This window comes from Podarcis melisellensis, assembly GCF_964234715.1.
Source record: "Podarcis melisellensis genome assembly, chromosome: 5".
NCBI lineage: Eukaryota > Metazoa > Chordata > Lepidosauria > Squamata > Lacertidae > Podarcis > Podarcis melisellensis.
The window spans coordinates 65,844,223-65,866,616 of NC_138537.1; the positions used below are offsets into that span (position 1 = coordinate 65,844,223).

Below are 22,394 nucleotides of genomic sequence, written 5' to 3' on the forward strand. Positions count from 1 at the left end.
TTATTTTAAAACAGCATTAAATTGAGGGTGTAGCTACTCCCAACCACATTTGAAGAAAATAGGTCATATATACATGGAATTCACAGTATGGTTCCTCTCCATACCGACAGCACTCTGTCTTGGGAGCCATGGGAAGTAACCACCACATAATGAACACTGCTACATACAAGATCACTTCACTTGAAATAATATTGGGAGCAGAATGAAAGCAGCTACATTACCACTGCTCCCACACTGCTTCTGAAAACATTGAAAAAATGTTAAATTAACTTTAAAAATTATCTAATCTGCTCCTGAGAATCAAACCATATTTGCACATATTCACTGGATAAAATGACACAATAAGCTCACAGCATAACATTGTTTCACATTTTACTGTACAGTTAACAGTGGGAAAACATGCAATTTTTTAAAATAAAGATTTTTATTTATATGACAGAACTGTACAGTATCAAAAATATTCCATATAACACAAAAAAACCATTGTTAAGAAAAGAAAAATTCTAACTCTGTAGTTCTTGGATATGTTGTAATAACATTTGGGTCTAATAATCTTGCTATTCTTAGTTGCCATAATAATTTGTAAATCATATACCTTTCTATTTTTATGTATCATATGGAGAAAGACAAAAGGGAATGAAAATTAATAGTTCTTACAAGTAATATTGAAACAGAAATAAAAAAAACATTGTTACTAAATGTTCATTATTAGGGTCATACTTTCAGTGTTATAGATGATGGAGGATATTCTATCCTTTGATTTGTACATGAAAAAATTGACATATTGCATTAAAAAACTTGGGTTTCCCTATGCCCCTTATCAGATTCATTTGATATATTATTTTTTCTTGTATAGTCATTTTAAACAGATTTAATAGAATGGCTGGGGGAGATGCCTTGGAATTTCCCCCTTCTTTCATAATAGCCATCTGCTCTATGAAATTATTTAAACCTTAAATACCATTTAGAACAAGACATTACTTTATGTTGTCTGGGAGCATGTTTTCTAAATAACAGCAGGAAGCTTTTGAAACAAAATGAAACAAATGTGAATGACAAGTCAACTTTTATGCTAAAAATAGTGACTCACTACCAACAATGGAAAAAGTATTATTGGTGCTGTTTGCTAGATAAAATACACAGTTCATAGTCACAGGGTAGGTATTTATGGTCTAATTCACACATCCACATTTGTAGTTGAGGACTACACATTAAGGGATAAAATCCACGTGTGAATGAGCTATTGCAGTGGCACACTGAAAACAAACCTTTTTCTTTGCAAGTCATCTCTCAGACACAATTATTTTCAAATGTATCACATTCTAAACCACTGAGCCTCTTGGGCTTACCAATCAGAAGGTTGGTGGTTTGAATCCACACAATGGAGTGAGCTCCTGTTGCTCTGTCCCAGCTCCTGTCAACTAAGCAGTTTGAAAGCACACCAGTGCAAGTAGATAAATAGGTACTGTTGTGGCGGGAAGGTAAACAGCGTTTCCGTGTGTTCTGGCTTCCGTCTCAGTGTCCCATTGCACCAGAAGCAGTTTAGTCATGCTGGCCACATGACCTGGAAAACTGTCTGTGGACAAACGCCAGGTCCCTCAGCCTGAAGCAAAATGAGCACCACAACCCCAGAGTCGTCTTTGACTAGACTTAACCATCCAAGGGTCCTTTCCCTTTTTTACCTTACACACCATACATTTAAAGCACTCCACAAATATTCTAGGAACTGTGGCTTGTTGGGAGTGCTAGGAATTTCATGTCTGTAAACAGTAAATTTCTAGGGGTAAGTGATCCTTTGGGAGGGATGCAATGTGCCTTAAATTAATGGCTTGCACGCAGTCTTAGAGTCATCAAGGGCTGCAACTAGGGCAACACTAGCACACGATTGATCCGAATTCTGAACCCAGGAGCTTTAAGCATTCTGGAGAGGCACTTTTATGCTTTATTTTTATTTTTAATTCGTTTTCAGGAAGGTTCTGCTGAAAAAAGTGACGTTTATTCTCTGTTTTGTTCTCTCAACTTAGATAACAATCCATTTTCTCTTCAAAGAAGCTTTAATGGCCCCTGAAGCCCAATTTAAATGTGATGCTGGGGTTTGTACAAAAAATATATTTATAAGACTCCTTTCAAAAGGTACTAGGTTTAAACTGGCCCCCAGCTGCTGCATTTGCAGTGCTAACACACCAGTACACCCCTGCTCCGTGGTGTGCTAGTAATGCATGCATAGTTGAGATAAAAAGAGTTTAAATGAGATTTTCTTACACATCTTGCACTGCATTTAAATTAGTCCTCCTTGGACCTGGGAGGAGGGCTTCTCTGACGTCTTCATCCACACACAAATTCCTGGGTACTGAGGAAATGGCCACATTGCTTTCTGTCTTCATCTCTGCTCTCTCTTCTCTGCCCAGTTTTACCTTTTTCACCATCCCATTCCAGGTTTGCTGTTTTCTCCATCCTATCCTCCTTTCCCAGCTACTTGCTAAGCTTATCATCTTTAGGTAGCAACAGAATGATTGCTAAGAACGGGAGTTTCACCACAGAAAGAAGAAAGTGCCATTGAGGAGGATGTAGTGGTTAGTGTTTGATTAGGCCTAGGTTCAAATCCCCACTCAGCCAATGAGGCTCACTGGATAACGTTGGCCCAGTCACCATTCCTGAGCTTTGCATACTTCACAGAATTGTTGTGAGGATAAAAAAAAGATGCAGCGGACCATGTACACTGGTTTGAGTTCTTTGGAGGAAAGATGGGATATAAATCCAATAAATGCATTTACGAATCCCCAGAAGTAACTGCAAGGCTGAAAATTGCATTATCAAGACCTCTGAATTGTTGGCTCAGGTTCTAGAATCTCTGGCAGTAACCAATGAAGATCTTGTTTGCATCACTGGTCAGCAGAGGAGAATAGGCTTCACCCTGCTGCCTAAACTGCTGTTTCTTTCTTGTCCTAATTCTTGACATTTTCTTTATTTTGTTTTATCAGTTCAGCAGCTGTAATGGTTGAATATTTTAGTGGCATGTTGCAGTGTTTTCTGTGGTCTCTACAACAGGCAGTTTGGCTTAGGCAGTGTTGTAATGTCCAGTAAGAAATGTTAGCATTTGTGCAGTTTTCCATATCAGTGGAATGCATGCTCTTGATGGCTGCCACTCTGTTTTACACTTCAGCTTTAATTATCTGCAGAATTGCAGTGTGGAGCTCTTGCTGTATGCATGTCAAGAGAAGATAAGTGTTGAAAAAGCAGTAAATATTTCATGACTTCTTTTGGTAGTAAACTGAGGAAGAGCAACAAAATAGAAGACTGATTTTTAAACCACAATACAAATAAAAATGCAACAGTGTCTCTTCACCAGTGTGGGTTAGTGGTTAAGAGCGGTGGACTCGTAATCTGGTGAACCGGGTTCGCATCTCTGCTCCTCCACATGTAGCTGCTGGGTGACCTTGGGCTAGTCATACTTCTTTGAGGTCTCTCAGCCCCACTCACCTCACAGAGTGTTTGTTGTGGGGGAGGAAGGGAAAGGAGAATGTTAGCCGCTTTGAGACTCCTTCGGGTAGTGATAAAGCGGGATATCAAATCCAAACTCTTCTTCTTCATTTCATTATAGGGATAAATTTTATACATCGCTGTGGCAAATAGCGTTTCTGGCTCCTATCCACCCTCATTTACTCAGTCTTCTGCTGAATATTTTTTTTTTTTTTATAATAATGTTTTTATTTGCTTTTTTCCAAGGTCAAATACATCGTCAGTTATTCAACAAAGGCAGTTTTACAGAAAGAGAAGAAAAAAGGTTATAAGCAAAAAAGAAATCGTACTTTGCAAAACAATTTTTCATGATCTACTGGACTTCCCCACATCTTCCATCCCCTGCATCTTTTTCAATAAAATAAAGTTACAGCAAATTAATACCTTGTTTCCTGTGTTTTTGTACTTTCCTCAATTGTATATTAGGTTTAGGGAAAATATTATTAGTTCACAATTCCAACAGTCCTCAATATAGAAACTTTACCCTAGACTTTAGTCATTTCACAATCAGAACTTAAATTCCAGCAATATCAAAATTTGGAATCTGAAGCTTGTTGTCTAAAAACTTAACAAATTCTCAACATTCATATAACTTATAATGTTTTTGTAAATAGTCCTTAAATTTTTTCCAGTCCTCTTCCACTGCCTCTTCTCCCAGGTCTCGGATTCTGCCAGTCATTTCGGCCAGTTCCATATAGTCCATCAGCTGCGTATGCCACTCTTCCAGCGTGGGTAGCTCCTGTACCTTCCAATATTTAGCTAAAAGAATTCTTGCTGCTGTAGTTGCATATAAAAAGAAAGTTCTATCCTTCTTTGTCACTCTCTGGCCCACGATGCCCAGGAGGAAGGCCTCTGGTTTCTTAGTAAAGGTATACTTAAATACCTTTTTCAACTCGTTATAAACCATTTCCCAGAATGCCTTCACCTTCGGGCATGTCCACCAGAGGTGAAAGAATGTTCCTTCAGCTTCCTTACACTTCCAACACCTTTTATCAGACAAATGATAAATCTTTGCAAGTTTGACTGGGGTCATGTACCACCTATATATCATTTTCATAATGTTTTCTTTCAAGGCACTACATGCCGTGAATTTCATACCGGTGTTCCATAACCTTTCCCAGTCTTCAAACATGATGTTGTAACCAATGTCTTGAGCCCATTTAATCATAGCTGATTTAACTAACTCATCTTGTGTGTTCCATTTAAGCAGCAAGTTATACATTCTTGAGAGCACTTTCGTCTTAGGTTCAAGTAGTTCTGTCTCTAATTTTGATTTTTCCACCTGGAAACCAATCTTTTTATCTTTTTTAAACATCTCTTGAATTTGGGCATAGAGAAACCAGTCTCGCACCTTGTCCTTTATTTTTTCTAAACTCTGCAACTTCCAATTATCTCCAACTTTTTCTATTATCTCACAATATTTAGCCCAACCACTCTCCATGTTAAGTCCTTTGGTGGTCTTCGCCTCCGTTGGTGACAACCACCTCGGCGTCTTATTTTCAAGTAAGTCCTTGTATTTAGTCCAGACATTAAACAGAGCTTTCCTGACAATATGGCTCTTGAATAATTTATGTACCTTTACCTTGTCGTACCACAAATATGCATGCCATCCAAAAGCATTGTTAAACCCTTCCAGATCTAGGACATCAGTGTTTTCTAGTAGAAACCAATCCTTCAGCCAGCAGAAGGATGCTGCCTCATAGTATAACCTTAAGTCCGGCAGGGCAAACCCCCCTCTTTCTTTAGCATCTGTTAGTATTTTAAGTTTTATCCGGGGCCTTTTGCCCTGCCAGACAAATTTCGTAATGTCCTTCTGCCACTTTCCAAAACACTCCACTCTATCCACGATCTGCAGGGTTTGGAACAAGAATAACATCTTTGGCAATACATTCATCTTTACAGCTGCAATTCTTCCCAACAAGGTAAGTTTTAATCTTGACCAGATTTCTAAATCCTTTTTAATTTCAATCCAGCATTTTTCATAATTATCTTTAAATAAGTTCAAATTTTTCCCCGTCAAGTTCACCCCCAGGTATTTCACTTTTTTAGCCACCGTTAACTCCGTTTCTTTCTGAAACTCATCTATTTCTAAAGAAGTCAGATTTTTCACCAAAACCTTTGTTTTTTGTTTGTTCAACTTGAATCCTGCCACCTGACCAAACTCATAAATTAATTCTAAAGCTCTTTTAGTACTAGATTCTGGCTCCTGTAGTGTTAAAACCAAATCATCTGCAAAGGCCTTCAACTTGTATTGTTTACCTCCGACCTGTATTCCTTGTACCTCCCGATCCTTCCTAATCAAGTTCAGCAGTACCTCCAGGACCGAAATAAATAGCAGGGGTGATAGGGGGCACCCCTGTCGTGTTCCTTTTTCAATTCTGAACTCTTCTGTCACCACATTATTCACTATCAATTTAGCTTTTTGCTCTGAATAGATTGCTTCTATACCATTTTGAAACGCCCCTCCCACTCCCATCCCTTCCAAATTTCTCTTCATAAATTTCCAAGATATATTGTCAAAGGCCTTCTCTGCATCTATAAAAATTAATACAGCTCTTGTGTTCATATTTGTCTGCAATAGCTCCAAAACATCTATAATGTTCCTAGTGTTGTCAGACAAATGTCTACCAGGGAGAAAGCCTGCTTGGTCTTTATGAATTACTTCATTCAGAACTTTTTTAAATCTACTTGCCAAAATGTCAGCAAAAATTTTGTAATCCACATTCAGGAGTGAAATAGGACGATAATTCTTGAGTTGAGTCTTTTCAGATTCCAATTTTGGTATCAAAGTGATGAATGCTTCTTTCCACGATTCCGGAGCCCCCTTCCCCTCCATAATTTGGTTACACACCTCCACTAATGGTTGAATCAAATAATCTTTTAAAACCTTATAATATTTGGAGGTGAGTCCATCTGGGCCTGGGGATTTCCCCAATTGCATGTTCTGAATGGCACTTTCTATTTCCTGCTGTGTTATTCTGTAATTCAGGGTTGTTTGTTTATCTTGGGATAATTTTTTCAATCCATTACTTTTTAAAAATTGAATAATCTCCTCCTCCGCCTGTGGACCTTGAGTAAACAGTTTTTTGAAATATCTCTGGAAACACTTTCTAATTTCTTCTGGTTTCTGAATACTTTCTCCATCAACCTCCAAGTTGGTAATAGAATTCAATTTGTGTCTCTTTTTCAACTGCCATGCTAATAGTTTTCCACATTTGTTTGCTGATTCAAAAGATCTTTGTTTCATTTGTTTAATTTTCCATTCTACTTCTTGATTTATCAATTTGGCGTATTGTGCTTGATGGAACTTAATTTCTCTTAACACTTCTTTTGACTTTGGGTTAAGTCTAAGCCTTTTTTCACCCTCTCGTATCTTCTCTAAGATCTTATCTCTTTTCCCATTCCAAAGTTTTTTCTTAATAGAATTTTGTTGAATCAGAAACCCCCTCATTACAGCTTTGCTTGCGTCCCAGATTGTTCTCTTGTCCACCGGGGTATTCATATTGATTTCAAAATAATCCTTCAACGTTTTTTGGGCCTTCTTCACAATCTCCTGATCTCTAAACAAAGTGTCATTCATTCTCCATCTGAAGGATCCAGCTGGCACAAGTCTCAGATCCATTTTCAATGCGTTATGGTCGGAGCAAGTTTTAGGGCAGATCTCTATTTTTTTTGTCTTAGGGGCCAGCCCTCTAGTTATCCAAATTTGGTCAATTCTTGTCCATGATAGGTGAGCCTCAGAAAAGAAAGTCCCTTCTTTACCTAGTGGGTTTTTGGTCCTCCAAATGTCAATCAAGTCCATATTGTCTGTCAGTTCAAAAAAAGATTTAGGTAGTCTGCCATCTTTAGTCAGATTTTGGTTTTGTGACTTGTCCATATGTGTAGAGACGACTCCATTCATATCTCCCATCAAAATGATGTTGGTGTAGTCTATATGATCCAACATTATCTCATGCAGCTTTTTATAAAATTCCGATTTCCCCTCATTTGGTGCATATACTCCTACTATCAGAAATTTTTCTCCTTGTGTTTGGATTTCAATCGCCAAAATTCTTCCTTGTTCATCTTTAAATATCAACTTTGGTGCTAGGTTCTCTTTTGCATAAATCACTACTCCTCTTTTCTTAACTTTGTCTGAGGAAACAAATTCTTGGCCTAATCATTTGTTAATTAAAACTCTCCTATGGAGCCTAGTCACATGTGTTTCTTGTAGGCATATGATGTCCAATTGTTCTTTTCTCAATATGTGAAAAATCTTTTTCCTTTTCTCAGGGGAATTTGCACCATGAATGTTCCAACTAAATAGCTGCAGAGACATCTTGAGTCAAATTGTTAGCCAATAGGAGTGTCTTTCTTGCCGTCCAGATCTGGAGGTATTGCACCAGGCGGAGGTGGTGGCCAGGCACCTGCTACTCCTTTCCGAAGGTCCTCCCCGTAGTCGTTCAAAAATTTTTCTTGGTCTTCTGCTGATCTAATTCTCACTTTTTTCCCTTTGATGCTGAAAGATAGTCCTTGAGGGAATTCCCACCTATAAGGGATTGTGTTGTTTCTCAGTAGGCTTGCGAGGTCTTTATATACAATTCTTAAATCCAACAGCTGTTTCGGTATATCTCTGAAGATTTCTGCAGTCCTTCCCTGAATCACCAATGTATTTTTAAAATGAAGGCCGAGTATATTATCTTTTTCTTGCTTAGATCTCAAAATGACCAAGCAATCTCTTGGTTTGTCCTTCTTTGCTACTCTTCCCAGCCTGAAGGCGGTGACAATTTTAAAGTCCTTGTCTTCTGCAATACCCCAGAACTTTGATATTTCTGCCGTCAAGTAGCTGATCAAATCTTCTTTCTCAAGTTCTGGTATATTCCTGATCCTAAGGTTGCTTTCTCGATTTTTCAGTTCTGCCATGGACAGGTAGGCTTGCTGTTCATTAAGCTGTCTGCTCAGTGGTCTTACTTCTCCTCTTACTTCCTCTATCCTCTTTTTGTTTTGGTCTGCCTTTAAATTTGCTTCTTCAGCTAATTTACGATTTTCTGCTGTTGTTGATTGCAGATTTCCGATGGCCTCTAAATTTTTAGAAACTTGGTCAGTCAGTTTGTTAATTGTGGCTGTCACCTGATCAAACTTAGAGGCCTGCTCATCTGCCTTTTTATTTAACGCTGCCAGCTGTTCCAAAATTTCCTTAGATACAGGATCTAGTCCTCCTGCAGCCATGTCCCGAAAAGCTGGCTGTTTAGTTTCTCCTTCTTGCAGACCTGTAACTATTGGAACTGATGATCTGCGAGGCTGCACCGGCAAAGTTGTTTGTACTAGCTCAGATTGTTTTGCTTTTTTGGCAGCTCTTGTTTTTGCGGCACCACTCATTCCACAGCTGTCCATGTGGCAAGGTCAAATTGTAAATCCCATGGGAAAGACAAACCGAAAGGAAAACATCCAGGCAGAAGCTTTACAAAAACCTGCAGTTCCCAGAGACTAAATATTCCACAATCCAGTAGGGGGAGCTCCCCGAGAGTTAAGGAAAAAAAAAAAAGTGAAAAGTTTCCACCATTAAATTCCCCACTTTAAAAGTTCCAAGAAATTCCAAAAGTTAAAAAAAAGAACCAAAAACCAAGGGGTAGAACCTTCAAAAGTTCGTTTTAACTAGCAGAGAGTAAGTGTTCTTTACAGTGGTGCATACAACAGTTCCTTATTTGTAACCACAAAAGTAGCCCCAATGTATCTTTAAAGTTTTATATACAGTTACCGCAGTCTGATGATTTTTGTATCCAGACAGCCCGAGAGCTGGGTTTTGAAACTTTGTAATCCACACAAAAGGGAAAGGAAGAGGTTGCTGTCTATATCCTCTTGTAAGAAAAAAGTTCTCCACTTTTCTTAACTTTTCATGCACTTTAATCCGAATTTGCAAGGTATACTCCAACTTCTTAAAAGTCCCTCTCAGCGCTTCAGATTTATAGCTCTTTGCTTGGTGTTTAAACAGAGCCGGAAGACGGACTTCCCTTTTAACGTCTCCCGCTTTCAGCCAAATTTCAGAAATTTAGAGTCCCAAATCTCAAAGATCTTACTCACGAGTAAGTTGATTCCAATCGAATGTTCAAGGAAGAAAGGTCAGCGCTCATCAGCAGCAGCCGCGCGGCTTCACTCCCGCGGAAAGAGCGATGAACTCACAGCACCGCTACCCCCTCCACGTTCCGGAGCCCCTTACGGGGTCCCTTCTTCGTTTCCGAGGTCGCTCTTGGTGCCCGCCGAGTCCCACGACCACAGGCTCACTCTACCTGTGGTTTTTCTTAACGGGTCTCCGCTTTGCCGTAGCGGACGACCCTTTTCCGCGGGGCCCCTCTTCACAGCGCGAAGAGGACCGCCATTGCTGTTTCGCGCCGCCTCCGGAAGTCCGCCGCCTATATATTTTAAAATATATAGTATTTTAAAATACTATATATATTAGTCACCACCAGTAACAAGAACACATTGCATATATTACCCTGCCATGGAACAGTAAAGCAGCTGGAAGAGGAGGAGGAGGAGAGGACAGAGGGTGAAGAAAGAGCTGTAGCTGGAGTGGGGCCCTTTCCACATCCTCTGGAGCCCCTAGGAAACTCAACAAATCTGCAGCACCTGGAACTGGGTATGAATGGGACACAGCTTTGGACAGCCTGAGGAAGTACCAGGCACATTGGGCCTGTCATAAAAAGCAAACACCTCTGTTTCCAGGAACTCTTCTCATTGTGATATTTTTGTGGGTGAGTTGCTTGCTTGTTTGTTTGAATCCTGAGTGAAGACCTGGAGGCTGAGGGAGGGTGTGTCAGAAGGAAAATGAATTGATACTGATTTTTATATATCAGCAACTTAGTATTAAAGTAACATTTTTATATGTACAGTAACTGCACATTTTTGTAATATTTAAGTGCCTGTCGTTGCTTCAGGTTTTTGTGCACAGCTTAGAGATTTATAATATATTAAGCAAAGCAGAAATTAAACAATCAAAATAATCAAGAGATGATTTGCACTGTAGCAGTCATTACTGGGAAGTTGCCCCTGTATGAACAACAGGCATGGTCAATATTCTAAATAAATAACCCAGCCACAGACTATGACACCCCTAATTCAGCTCTTATCCTCTCCTATATCATGTATATAAAGTGCCTGGTTCTCATCACTTTCTTGCTTATACTATAGGGTTGGGAGCATTTTACAGTCCAAGGGTCGCATTCCCTCATGAGAACTTTCTGGAGGGCACATTCTAGTGGTACTTGGGGCTGGGGGTGCAGTTTTCTCTTTTTTTATGCCTTGGTGGGAGGTGTTGCAGCACATGGGTAGAAGAGGATTGACCTTCCCTCCCTATTTGTGCCCTCCCCTCTAATTGCCTTCTGGGAAATTATTTAAATCCTAAAAGCTGCTTAGAGAGAGGGTGCGCAGAGGTCATAATGTATGGAAAGCACAATTACGTTTTAGGGGGGGAAACTTTTATTCAATGGGAGCTTTTTAAAGCTTAATTACTGCATGAGGATGCAGGTTTCTGTGTAGCATCCGCTGTTACATCCAGCTTCCCTGGGGCAGAGGTTTCCCATTCTTATTGTTATACGTTATTCTACCGTGAGAGTTGTGTATACCAGAACACTGAATTCGGTTCCTGGTTTGCAATCATATTCATTAAAAGAATACCCTCTACCACAAAATGTTATCTACGTATAAGGAATCTGTGCTTCAAGGCTTCTGTTCCTTATTCACTCTCCAATACATAGTCATATATAGGCATCTTTAATATCTACCATGTGTGGGAAGAAAATAATTATATTTACATAACTCTTATTTCTCCACACTTTTGTAATTGAGTCATGATATGGATCGTGCTTTGGAGTGCCTTGCACCTAACTAAACTAAATAAATCATACAGGACATCAACAAAGGGACAAAACAAGAAAGCAGTAGTGAGAGTAGCAATAATACTAGCAGGCAATGCAGAAAAGATACACTGGGCCAAGAAAAGGCTTGCAAAAGAAAGAAGTTTTGAGGAAGAGATTTAAAGGATGAGATCTTGATAGGAAGGGAAATGACTACATAATGAAGGCAAGAGTGGGGGAAACAAAATTGGAAATCTGAGGATTCAATTAGATGTAGCATTAGAAAATCTGGGGAGGGGGAAGGTTGTGGTGCAGATGTGTCCAGTTAGGACCATGGTGCTCGAGGGGAGACTATTACTTTCTTAATTTTTGTGTGGGGAGAAATTGCCCAAGTTTGCAGCTGCAAAGGAAAGGGTTAAACCCTCCTGACCTTGCACACTGTGGTCTGATGTTAAAAACCCAGTGTAAAAATTCTTGTGCTGAAAATCTGGATGTAGTTGCTAAGTATGCATTGAAACTAATGCTTTGTTTGAAAGAATCTATTTCCCCAATATACATAAACATGCAATCCTGTCTTTGCATTGGAAGATTTGTAGTGCTGCATCACAATCTTGGATTTGCATGCAGTTAGTGGGTGGGTGGAGAATAGTAGTTTTAAACAATAGCACATGGTTGAATAAAGCAGGAATGGATGGAAACAGAGGAAAGGTGGTGATGAGTTTAAACAATGACAGAGGTTTGAGTAACATACATGCAAAACGGGGCTGCAGAATAGAAAAGGGGTGGGAAGGAGAAGCTCGGGGGGGGGAGTTGATGTGAGGGGAATGGCTGGGGTTTTGGTGAGCAGACTGAACAGGTGTGCAGCATGTGAGAATCAAGTTATGTGGTCGGATGCCTTGATTCAGGGGCCCCTGAATTAGATTGCAGCAGCCTCATTGTGGCTTTTAAACTTTTCCCCTGATACATTTTTCCTAGTTGATAAGGAGAAAAGTTACAATCTCCCTTTCCCGCCAAGACTGCAGTTATCCCTACTGAAGGAAATGCGCAAGTATGTTTCCTTCAGTGGAGCAAATAGCAATGAGTTGGGGGAATTGGTGCAAGGACTAAATCACTATTCCCATCCAATTTGGGGACCATGTGACTGCTTTTAAGTGAAACACCAAATATCAGATGATCTGTCATATAACGCATAATTTGGCAACACACCTAATTCTTTCCCCCTTTCTTAAAATAGAAGATGAATGTATCTTGGAGTGCAAAGAAGTAAAATTTGTTTGCTTGGTGGAGCTGATATGTGATATTTATTCTTTGGGGTCATGAAACCATAAACTTTGACCCTTTTTCAATTCCTGTTTCTAAAAGGAAAGAAAGAGAAAAATAAAAATAGAAAGAAAGGATTTGTGGTATTTCAAGGTCTGTTGTAATTGTGTAGAGTTTCTTTCTTTCTGATGAAGCCTTGGTACTCTAGCCCTGTGAAGGAGACTGAGAAGAGAAATCGGTTGGTGATTGAATTGCTACCAGTATGATTAATCCTGCTTGGGTGCACACACAGTCCAAAAGGTGCTGTCTGTGATATACAGGGCCTACCCTTGATACTGTCTGGCATGTCATCTTTGTTTTATGCAGAAATATTTATAGCGTTACATTTTCTTTTATCCCTGAAGAGAAATTCCAAAGTGTCATCTCCATCGTTAATGTTTTCTCTCACATTGTATCAGGGACTCTTTCATCTGGATGTTACTTTTCTCCAGACTGTTTTGAGTCCTTTAATTTCTAAGAAGGCAGACATAAAACAACCAAAATGTAAATCTGGGTGGGCTACGATAAAATTGATGCCATGAGCAACATTCCTTATCTGGCAATTCTAAGATACCACAGCAAAACAAAATTGTAGAGTAGTATGTTAATTACTTTTCCCTGAACAGCTTTGTTGTTCAATGACATTTATTGTGGCAAGGTGCATAGATTAACATTTCCCTTAATATATTTTTTATAACGTGGCTCTCTCTGACACATACAAGATGAATCATTTGTAGAGATATATGTTCTTGATTCTCCTTGGCATTCTTGTCCTTTTCCACATCTTCACCCCTGCATAAGCAGATTTTTCTAAGCTTATTTCTTTCTCTTCCCCCTACCCACATCCTCCCTAAATCTAATTCCGTACCAGGTTGAGATAAAAATTGCAAATGTTCAACGATACACGCTGACACTCTTTTGCAGTTCATTTTTGATATTGACAGTATGCTAGAAATGTTGAAGCAACTAATGTCTAAACGTTAATCAGCGGCTTAAACATTTCTTATCATTTCAGCCGTCTCTCACAGCTTCAGCTCCTGTCAGTGTTAGTGATTTGTTTGCATTAATGCCAAAATAAAGAGGAAAGAATGCCCCTGCTGCATTGGACAGCTATTTAAACAAATCAAACATGCACAAATAAATCAGAAAAAACTTATTACGGAATTTGTGTTTGAATAGCTGACATAAGCTCCAAGCTTGAGCTTACTCCCCTGGCAAGAGGTCCCATTGAAAGCAACGGGAATTCTTATAAGTTAAGGACTGAAGCATATTTGTCTTTATCAAATTCCTGAGTGTCAGAACTTTTAGAAATATTCTGAAGAGCTCAAGGCGGCGTACCTGTTACATGCCTAGGTACAGGGATTATGCTGCCCAGCCAGGCTGCTCCCCACCCCTTGGGAAGAAATAAAAGAACATCATTATTTGGGTTGAAATAGGCCACAACGTTTATTGATTACACATGGAGTAGGCTTTGGTACACTAACTGGCTGATGATGGGCTGGGTCAATCCTGGAAGGGAGATCGCCCTATGACTCAAGCCAAATTGGGGTGCTCTTCCCCAAGATCACCATCAGAAAGGTGTTATGGCCCATCAGCCCCAGACAGCTCCTAGATACTCTTTAATGGGGTACCCATTTAGCTAAAATTCCAACCCATTGCCTTAAGTTGTGACAATTGCTATGAGGCAAGCAAACACCTACAGACAGTCAACTCCCAATTACAATATTCCATAGTAAGTTCTAACTGGCAGCTGCACGCTCATCTTCAGGCTGGTCCAACCAAAAAGGGAGGGAGCGAGTGGGGACCCAATGATGATCTAAACATTGTGATGATATTTCAATGCCAACATCATCACAGAGGTGTCTGTGGACAGGATATATTCATTGAAAATGTTAGCTTTTCCCTCTTTTCTTTTTTTAAAAAACGTGTTAAGTCTGGCACCAGAAGTCCTTCTCTAAATATCCCAGTCACTCTGTAGGCTTTCTTAATAATAATTACTATTATTTATATATTGCCATGTGACTGGGTTGCCCGGAGAGCCACGTTTTAGACATACATATACATACACACACACACACACATGCGCGTGCGCTCGCGCGCGCACACACACACACTCACACACATATGATTGCACTGGATTTTAACTGATTTTATATCTGATACTTTGTGTATTTTTATTGTTGCTACAATAATTGCTTTTGTTTCTGATGTTTTGATGTTTCATATTTGTTTTATGGTTCTCTTTTGTAGGCTATCTTGAAAATCTAGATTAATAATAATAATAAAAATTGTGATGAGGTTGTAAAAAGGCAAACTAAACGTTTTTACAGCCTTGTAGAAAAACTCAAGAGAAACTGCTATCCTTCAGTCTTTTTTGGTGGTTTTTTTTTTTTTTACTAGCCTGTTATGGGCTGACAGAGGAGAGGTGGAGAGCTCTGTTCCTCGTGTAGCACAGTGCTGCATTTCCGTCTTAGCATCCTTGCTGGGTACAGAGGAGAGACAGAGCACTCCATCACTCTTCTTCCAGCCCACTGATTTGCTTGCGTGCAATTTCATGCACTCACCTACATGCAATTCCTTGTCACCTTTGGAGTTTGCATTGCAACATTCATGCTGCGAACTGATGTGTGTATGTGGGACATGCAGCTGGAAATCAGGAGGCAGGAGGGCTTGCTTCTCTTCCTTTGTCCGTTGGCTCTCCCTTACAAATCTTTTCCTGTCCATGCATCCACACTGGTAGATAAGAATAGATGGATTACATTTCTTATTCATTTATATCTGTTAGTTTCCTTTTCATAATCTGGATTCTCTGGGTGATGTTTTGAATAAGCACATTAAATAAAAATGATTTTATGCCAATGTTTCCTAAGACTATGTAGGCTTCTAAAATTATGAATGAGCTGAACATGAAAACTCAGGGCCACTACTTAGATTGTTTTCAGATGTGGTTCTGAATAAGCGTGTGCTATTATTTCCTTCATATAGGAAGAAAATTGGGTTTGGGATTGGGGTATTTTGGAAGTGGTTGCCAGAGTTACATTGTAGCATTTTTCCTGTCTCTGTTTGTCTATCTAAACTAAAGTAATGACTTTTGAACCATTTTATTTAAAAAATAAAGCCTGCAAAAGTTTTAGGCATCATTGGACAGGATTGTGCTGATTTATTCTGAAAGTTGGAAATGACAAACATTTTATATATGCCACAAGTAATGGAATTTGGATTGCAGGCTCTAAGCTAGAGGGAAAGTGTGTGAATTTTGGGATGAGCACCTGATTAAAATGAGAAATAGTACTCCAACTTTTGCAGGCCAAAAGTAGAACATTGTGACATGTTGCAGCCAGTAGCCTAGGACAGAATGGATAATAGAAACATAATCTTCCTTATTATGAGCACATTGGATAAATCTTACTGCATATATATATATATATATATATATATATATATATATATATATGCAGGTTTTGGTGTCCTCGGGTGTCTTCCCGTGTAAAAGTTGGGGTGTCTAGGCGACGTTTCGACGAGGTCTCACTCGTCATCTTCAGGCTGGTGCTTTCGGCTTCTTGTTACTGGAACAGAGCAGGATCTCAGTGTTTGAGTTCCTATAAATACTGTTGAGGGGGTGTGGTGTATAGCCTCCAATGTTCTGGGCAGAGAGGAAGTTCCCAGGCTAGTGTGCCTTTTCTTCTTTTGTTCCTTAATTACTTGAGGGATATCTTGAGTGATTTCTTGATTGATATCCTGAGTACCACTTAGGTGGGTCATTAGGTGTGGATTAGTTGCTAAAGTCTTTGTGTCTTGACCTCTTGAACTTTGTGAAGAGTTTTTCTGAGAAGATGGCTGTACTGCACTTAGTTGTGCTCTGGCTTGGCTTCGTGTATAGGGGCGAGCTGTGGTTTTGTGGCCTGTGTCAGCCAGATCTGTGTAGGGATTGCAGGGGGGTGCAGCATCCGGAGGTGCCACCATGGTTTGGCTACTGGGTGGTGTCTGTAATTTATCTGTGGAGAGGGTCTGGGTTTGGGTCTGGTATGGTTGATTGGTGATGGCGTTCTGTGTGCCTCTGGATCTGGTGTCAGTTTTTGTGGGGAGGGCTAATTTCCAGATGTCTGGCAAGCGGGATGTGTCGTCACACTTGTTCATGTTGTGAGGGTGTTTCTCTATCTCGATGGCTTCCATGATTATTCTCTTGTGGTGATGTTCCATGTTAAAGAGCAATTTGGAATCTGCAAAATTAATTTCGTGTCCTGTTTCTTTCATGTGTTGGAAAAGAGAGGAAGTTTTTTCTTTCTTTTTCTTCGTGCCCCTATACACGAAGCCAAGCCAGAGCACAACTAAGTGCAGTACAGCCATCTTCTCAGAAAAACTCTTCACAAAGTTCAAGAGGTCAAGACACAAAGACTTTAGCAACTAATCCACACCTAATGACCCACCTAAGTGGTACTCAGGATATCAATCAAGAAATCACTCAAGATATCCCTCAAGTAATTAAGGAACAAAAGAAGAAAAGGCACACTAGCCTGGGAACTTCCTCTCTGCCCAGAACATTGGAGGCTATACACCACACCCCCTCAACAGTATTTATAGGAACTCAAACACTGAGATCCTGCTCTGTTCCAGTAACAAGAAGCCGAAAGCACCAGCCTGAAGATGACGAGTGAGACCTCGTCGAAACGTCGCCTAGACACCCCAACTTTTACACGGGAAGACACCCGAGGACACCAAAACCTGCATTCCTGTACCCGTGAAAATCTACGAAAGCATATATATATATATATATATATATATATATATATATATATATATATATATATCAGGGTTAACTTTGTCCTGACCTTTTTGGAACAAAAAGAGCTTTTATAAGAGGTCAAATATTTAAGTATGTGGTTATCACCTAATAGTTTGTTATTGTTTAGTCATTTAGTCGTGTCCGACTCTTCGTGACCCCATGGACCATAGCACGCCAGGCACTCCTGTCTTCCACTGCCTCCTGCAGTTTAGTCAGACTCATGTTTGTAGCTTCGAGAACACTGTCCAACCATCTCGTCCTCTGTCGTCCCCTTCTTCTTGTGCCCTCCATCTTTCCCAGCATCAGGGCCTTTCCAGGGAGTCTTCTCTTCTCATGAGGTGGCCAAAGTATTGGAGCCTCAGCTTCATGATCTGTCCTTCCAGTGAGCACTCAGGGCTGATTTCCTTAAGAATGGATACGTTTGATCTTCTTGCAGTCCATGAGACTCTCAAGAGTTTCCTCCAGCACCATAATTAAAAAGCATCAATTCTTCGGTGATTAGCCTTCTTTATGGTCCAGCTCTCACTTCCATACATCGCTACTGAGAAAACCATGGCTTTAACTATACGGACCTTTGTTGGCAAGGTGATGTCTCTGCTTTTTAAGATCAGGGTTTGTCATTGCTTTTCTCCCAAGAAGCAGGCGTCTTTTAATTTCATGACTGCTGTCACCATCTGCAGTGATCATGGAGCCCAAGAAAGTGAAATCTCTCACTGCCTCCATTTCTTCCCCTTCTATTTGCCAGGAGGTGATGGGCCCAGTGGCCATGATCTTTGTTTTTTTGATGTTGAGCTTCAGACCATATTTTGCCCTCTCCTCTTTCACCCTCATTCAAAGGGTCTTTAATTCCTCCTCACTTTCTGCCATCAAGGTTGTGTCATTTGCATATCTGAGGTTGTTGATATTTCTTCCAGCGATCTTAATTCCGGCTTGGGATTCATCCAGCCCAGCCTTTTGCAATCCCCTAATACCAGAGATCATATTTACAGCATTTTGAGGTAAAGTGTTTTTTGAATGTCAGTATGCCTCATCTGCATACCCCAAAGAGCTACTAGGGTCAGTGTAGATGGCACAGACCAAAGCATAATGTAAGGCAAGCCCTTCCTCCTCTGATAATAGCTGGGCATCTTCACATATATTTTACTCCACCTGTTTGAGTTAGCATTACAACAGTGAATCAGGGGAAGCATCAACATTCTTAACTGTCTGAAACTCTCCAGTCTCAGTGCATCGTCTTTATTGTTACGGAAAAAGAGTGCCCTGCGTTTTGATGATCTAGGACTGTGACATCCAGCTTTTCATTGTGTGAGGCAGCTTTCACAAATGTGATGATGGGAAACCAGGTTTTTCTTTCTTTCTTGCAGGCAACAGGCAGGTTTCTCCTTATTACCAGCTGAGTGTTACACTTTGCATTCAGTTCCCAGCTTCATGTTTCATCTGGCGGTACAGCAAGCTTATTCCATGCAATTAAATTGGCAGCAGTTGCTTCTTTATTCACAGCTACAAAGCATGGGTAGCATCACTTTAGACTGAGGTCCTGCATTATAAGCATAGCTCCATGCAAATAACGTAGTCCCATCTTGGCTGCTGGGATGCCTTGTTTCTACCATCACATCCAACTTCTTACTCTTCATCACTTGTTTTCTCTCTCATGCTTAAGTTCTATTCTTTAGGGTTCTTTTTCATCGGTCTTCCATTATTATTTCATATACAACTCAATACTGTAATAAATAGAACAAATTCCTACCTTGCTTGAAAGTGGTACAGGAGCTTCAGCTTGTGCAGAGTGCTGCAGGCTACTTCCTAATTGGCTTTGGGGAAATAGGAACATAAGCAACCAGGATTATCACAGCTGTTTGGCCTGCTGGTTTTGAACTCTAAAGCATATGTACTGGGGCCTGCACATCTTAGAAACACATTTTATTGCATGAATTCACTTGTGTGTTCATAAATACATTGGAAACTGTCTTATATCAAGTCATAACTTCGGTGCATCTAGCTCAGTGTTGTCTACTCTGCCTGGGATGTGTGTGGTGCTGTGGTCTAAACCACTGAGCCTCTTGGGCTTGCTGATCAGAAGGTCAGTGGTTTATATCTGCACAATGGGGTGAGCTCCTGCTGCTCTGTCCCAGCTTCTGCCAATCTAGCAATTCAAAAACTCACCAGTGCAAGTAGATAAATAGGTACCGCTGTGGCAGGAAGGTAGACAGTGTTTCTGTGTGCTCTGGCTTTCATCATGGAGTTCCATTGCACCAGAAGCGGTTTAGTTATGCTGGCCACATGATTCAAAAAAGCTGTCTGTGGGCAAACACCGGCTTCCTCGGCCTGAAGCAAGATGAGCACCGCACCCCATAGTCGCCTTTGACTGGACTTAACTGTCCAAGGGTCATTTACCTTTTTACCTTACTCTGACTGGCAGCAGCTCTCTAGGGTTTCAGGCAGTGTTTTCTCCCAGGCCAAGGTGGCAGGGATTTAACCTGTGACCTTCTGCGATCAAAGGAGATGCTCTAGCTTTTCCTCTTCAGATCAATAAGTAGGGGGATAGTTCAATGAAGATTATTTAGAGCAGGGATGTCCAACCGGTTGACCACTGGGTGATATTAGTCGATTGTGGGCTCACTTTCCTCCACAGGGGAAAAGAGCATCTGGCCCGGCTACCTCTCTCTTCCCTTCATTCGCACAAATCCCCCCCCCCAAAAAAATGCTCAACAACTTTGGCTCTACCCCTCTAAAAACAGCTCAACAACTTTGGTCTGCCCTCCTAAAAAAAGTTCAACAACTTTGGGTTAGCATCCCCCAAATGGGTAGATCATTCTTTTTTTTATCTGGGAGTAGATCGCAATCTCTTGGGAGTTGGACATCCCTGATTTAGAGTGTCATTTCTCCCATTTCCACCACCATAGCTGTATGGTTTAGAGCAGGCAGGTCCAACCTCAAGTAGACTGTGATCTACCAACAAGTATCAAAAACTGGCAGTGATCTACCACCCTCCAAAGTCATTTAAGTTAAAGAAAGAAAGAAAGAAAGAAAGAAAGAAAGAAAGAAAGAAAGAAAGAAAGAAAGACAGGCAGACCCACTACCAGCTACTGAAACACTGTTTCTGTCTCACTACCCTGAAATAGATGAAGATCAGATGGCACCTAAGGGTAATATATGTCAAATCACAAAAAATACAGTTTCCCCAAGTGAGGCTTATCTCAGTTTCACCAGTAATAAATGAAAGCCACATTTGCAATTGATTAATATGTTATTATTTCAGAAGCTTATGGCAATTGCATCTTTTTACAGGGGAAGCAGTCTATAGGAAAGAGTTAAGAAAAAAAATCAAGATAAGGTACAGAACTCTGGGCAGAAAAGAAAACAGGAAGTCAAAATATCATGCTGGTTATAGGGTAGAAAGTTCATGGCTTAGAAGCAACAGTAGCTTTAATCATATTTTTGAGAATGTGTATTGTTCATGTTTTATGGATTTTGTTCCAATACGATACTGGCTATTAAGTACTATTCTTTGCATTACTCTCTGATCTTCACCAGCCTCTGTAATTTAAATCACTTTCAGCATTGTTAGATAATATATTTTTCTTGGATTGGTAGCAATTTCCTAGACCTTTGCTAACACTGTATTTTTTTGCTGCAGTGTTAACACTTTGTTTATGAAAGCAGTATGTTTTATTCCATGTTACTTAATTCAGTTGGAAATGATACAGTTTTCTCTGGGTTAAGCATTTGAAAGTTGTTGCATGGTATAACTTAGCACAGGATGAGTGAGTGATTTTTAATAACTCCTTATACTCTAATCTGATTATTTGCCTCAGTTTTAATGATATTGCTTTGTTATGTTTATCGTAAATGATTCCCATAGTCAGGAAACTGAACTGAACATGTCAATGTTTCCATTGTTTAATACCAGTGTGTTCAGATTCACATGATGTCCTTGGAGTCAAATCACATGTTTAATCACATTAAGTCAATGTTACAAACAAATCAAAAGATAATAAAAAGTACACATTTCAGATATTAAATATCAAAGATATTGGATTAACTAGCAATATGACAAATTGCAGCATTATTGGTGTAAAAGTTTGCTTTGTGAAGCTTGTTCAATGTATACTTGGTTGCACACTTAATTAAAATGGAATTTGCCTTCTTAGTTTCAGACACCTGAGATTGAAAACTTGTATACACTGGATACAACTGTTGCTACACAATATCAATAGTTACTTTTTCTGTTTAACAATTTGACTTTGTGAGCACCCACTCACAACCTCCTGCAGTTCTTCCTGATTTTTTTTTAAAAAAACTCTTTTACGTTTTCCCTCTGTTGTAAATTCATCACTTCCTGTGCCTGGCTTGCACTCCGTCCCAGAAACAAAGGTTTAATTTATCAAATTGTTTTCTGCTCTCCATTTTACAGCATGTGAAAACGGTATTTAGGGAAGGAGCAGCTTTCTTTGCATGCATTGTAGAAGGACAATGAAAAATAAGAAGTGATTATAGATCAGTATTTATGCGTTGTATCACATAAAAAAATAGGCGTCAAGATGCGAGGCAGTAAAATCTAGTAGTGCTGTTTCAACAACATATGGGGCGGTGGTATTCGACTAAGTTTTAAGCAGAGAAGAACCACTGAAATCAATGGACCTAATTTAGTCATTAGTAATTTAGTATTAATTTCAATGGGTCTACTCTGAGTAAAATATAGTTGCATAGACACTATTGGATGGGATTTGTACAATGGGGAGGGGGCTAAGAGGTGGCCCTCCATCTCTTTCTAAACTCCTCCTCCTCCTACCAGCCACAGCCATCCTACTCAGTGGTTTAGAATGAGATTAGAAGAGTTGTAGTTTTGGCTTGTTTTGCCAAGTTTGCTTGTCTGGTATCTGAGAAGTTACACAACAGGGCAACTACTTCATATCTGCTATAAATTAAAATGTACTCATTGTTCTGCCAACATGATTGTC

The 22,394-nt window shown here is 39.9% G+C and overlaps 1 protein-coding gene across 9 annotated transcripts in view; it reads left to right on the forward strand.

The window, feature by feature from the left end:
- Positions 1-22,394, forward strand: part of PRKG1 (protein kinase cGMP-dependent 1) — a gene marked incomplete at its 3' end in the record, with an annotated part of 657,581 nt that overhangs the window by 320,074 nt on the left and 315,113 nt on the right. The gene's annotated exons all lie outside the window — the stretch shown is intronic.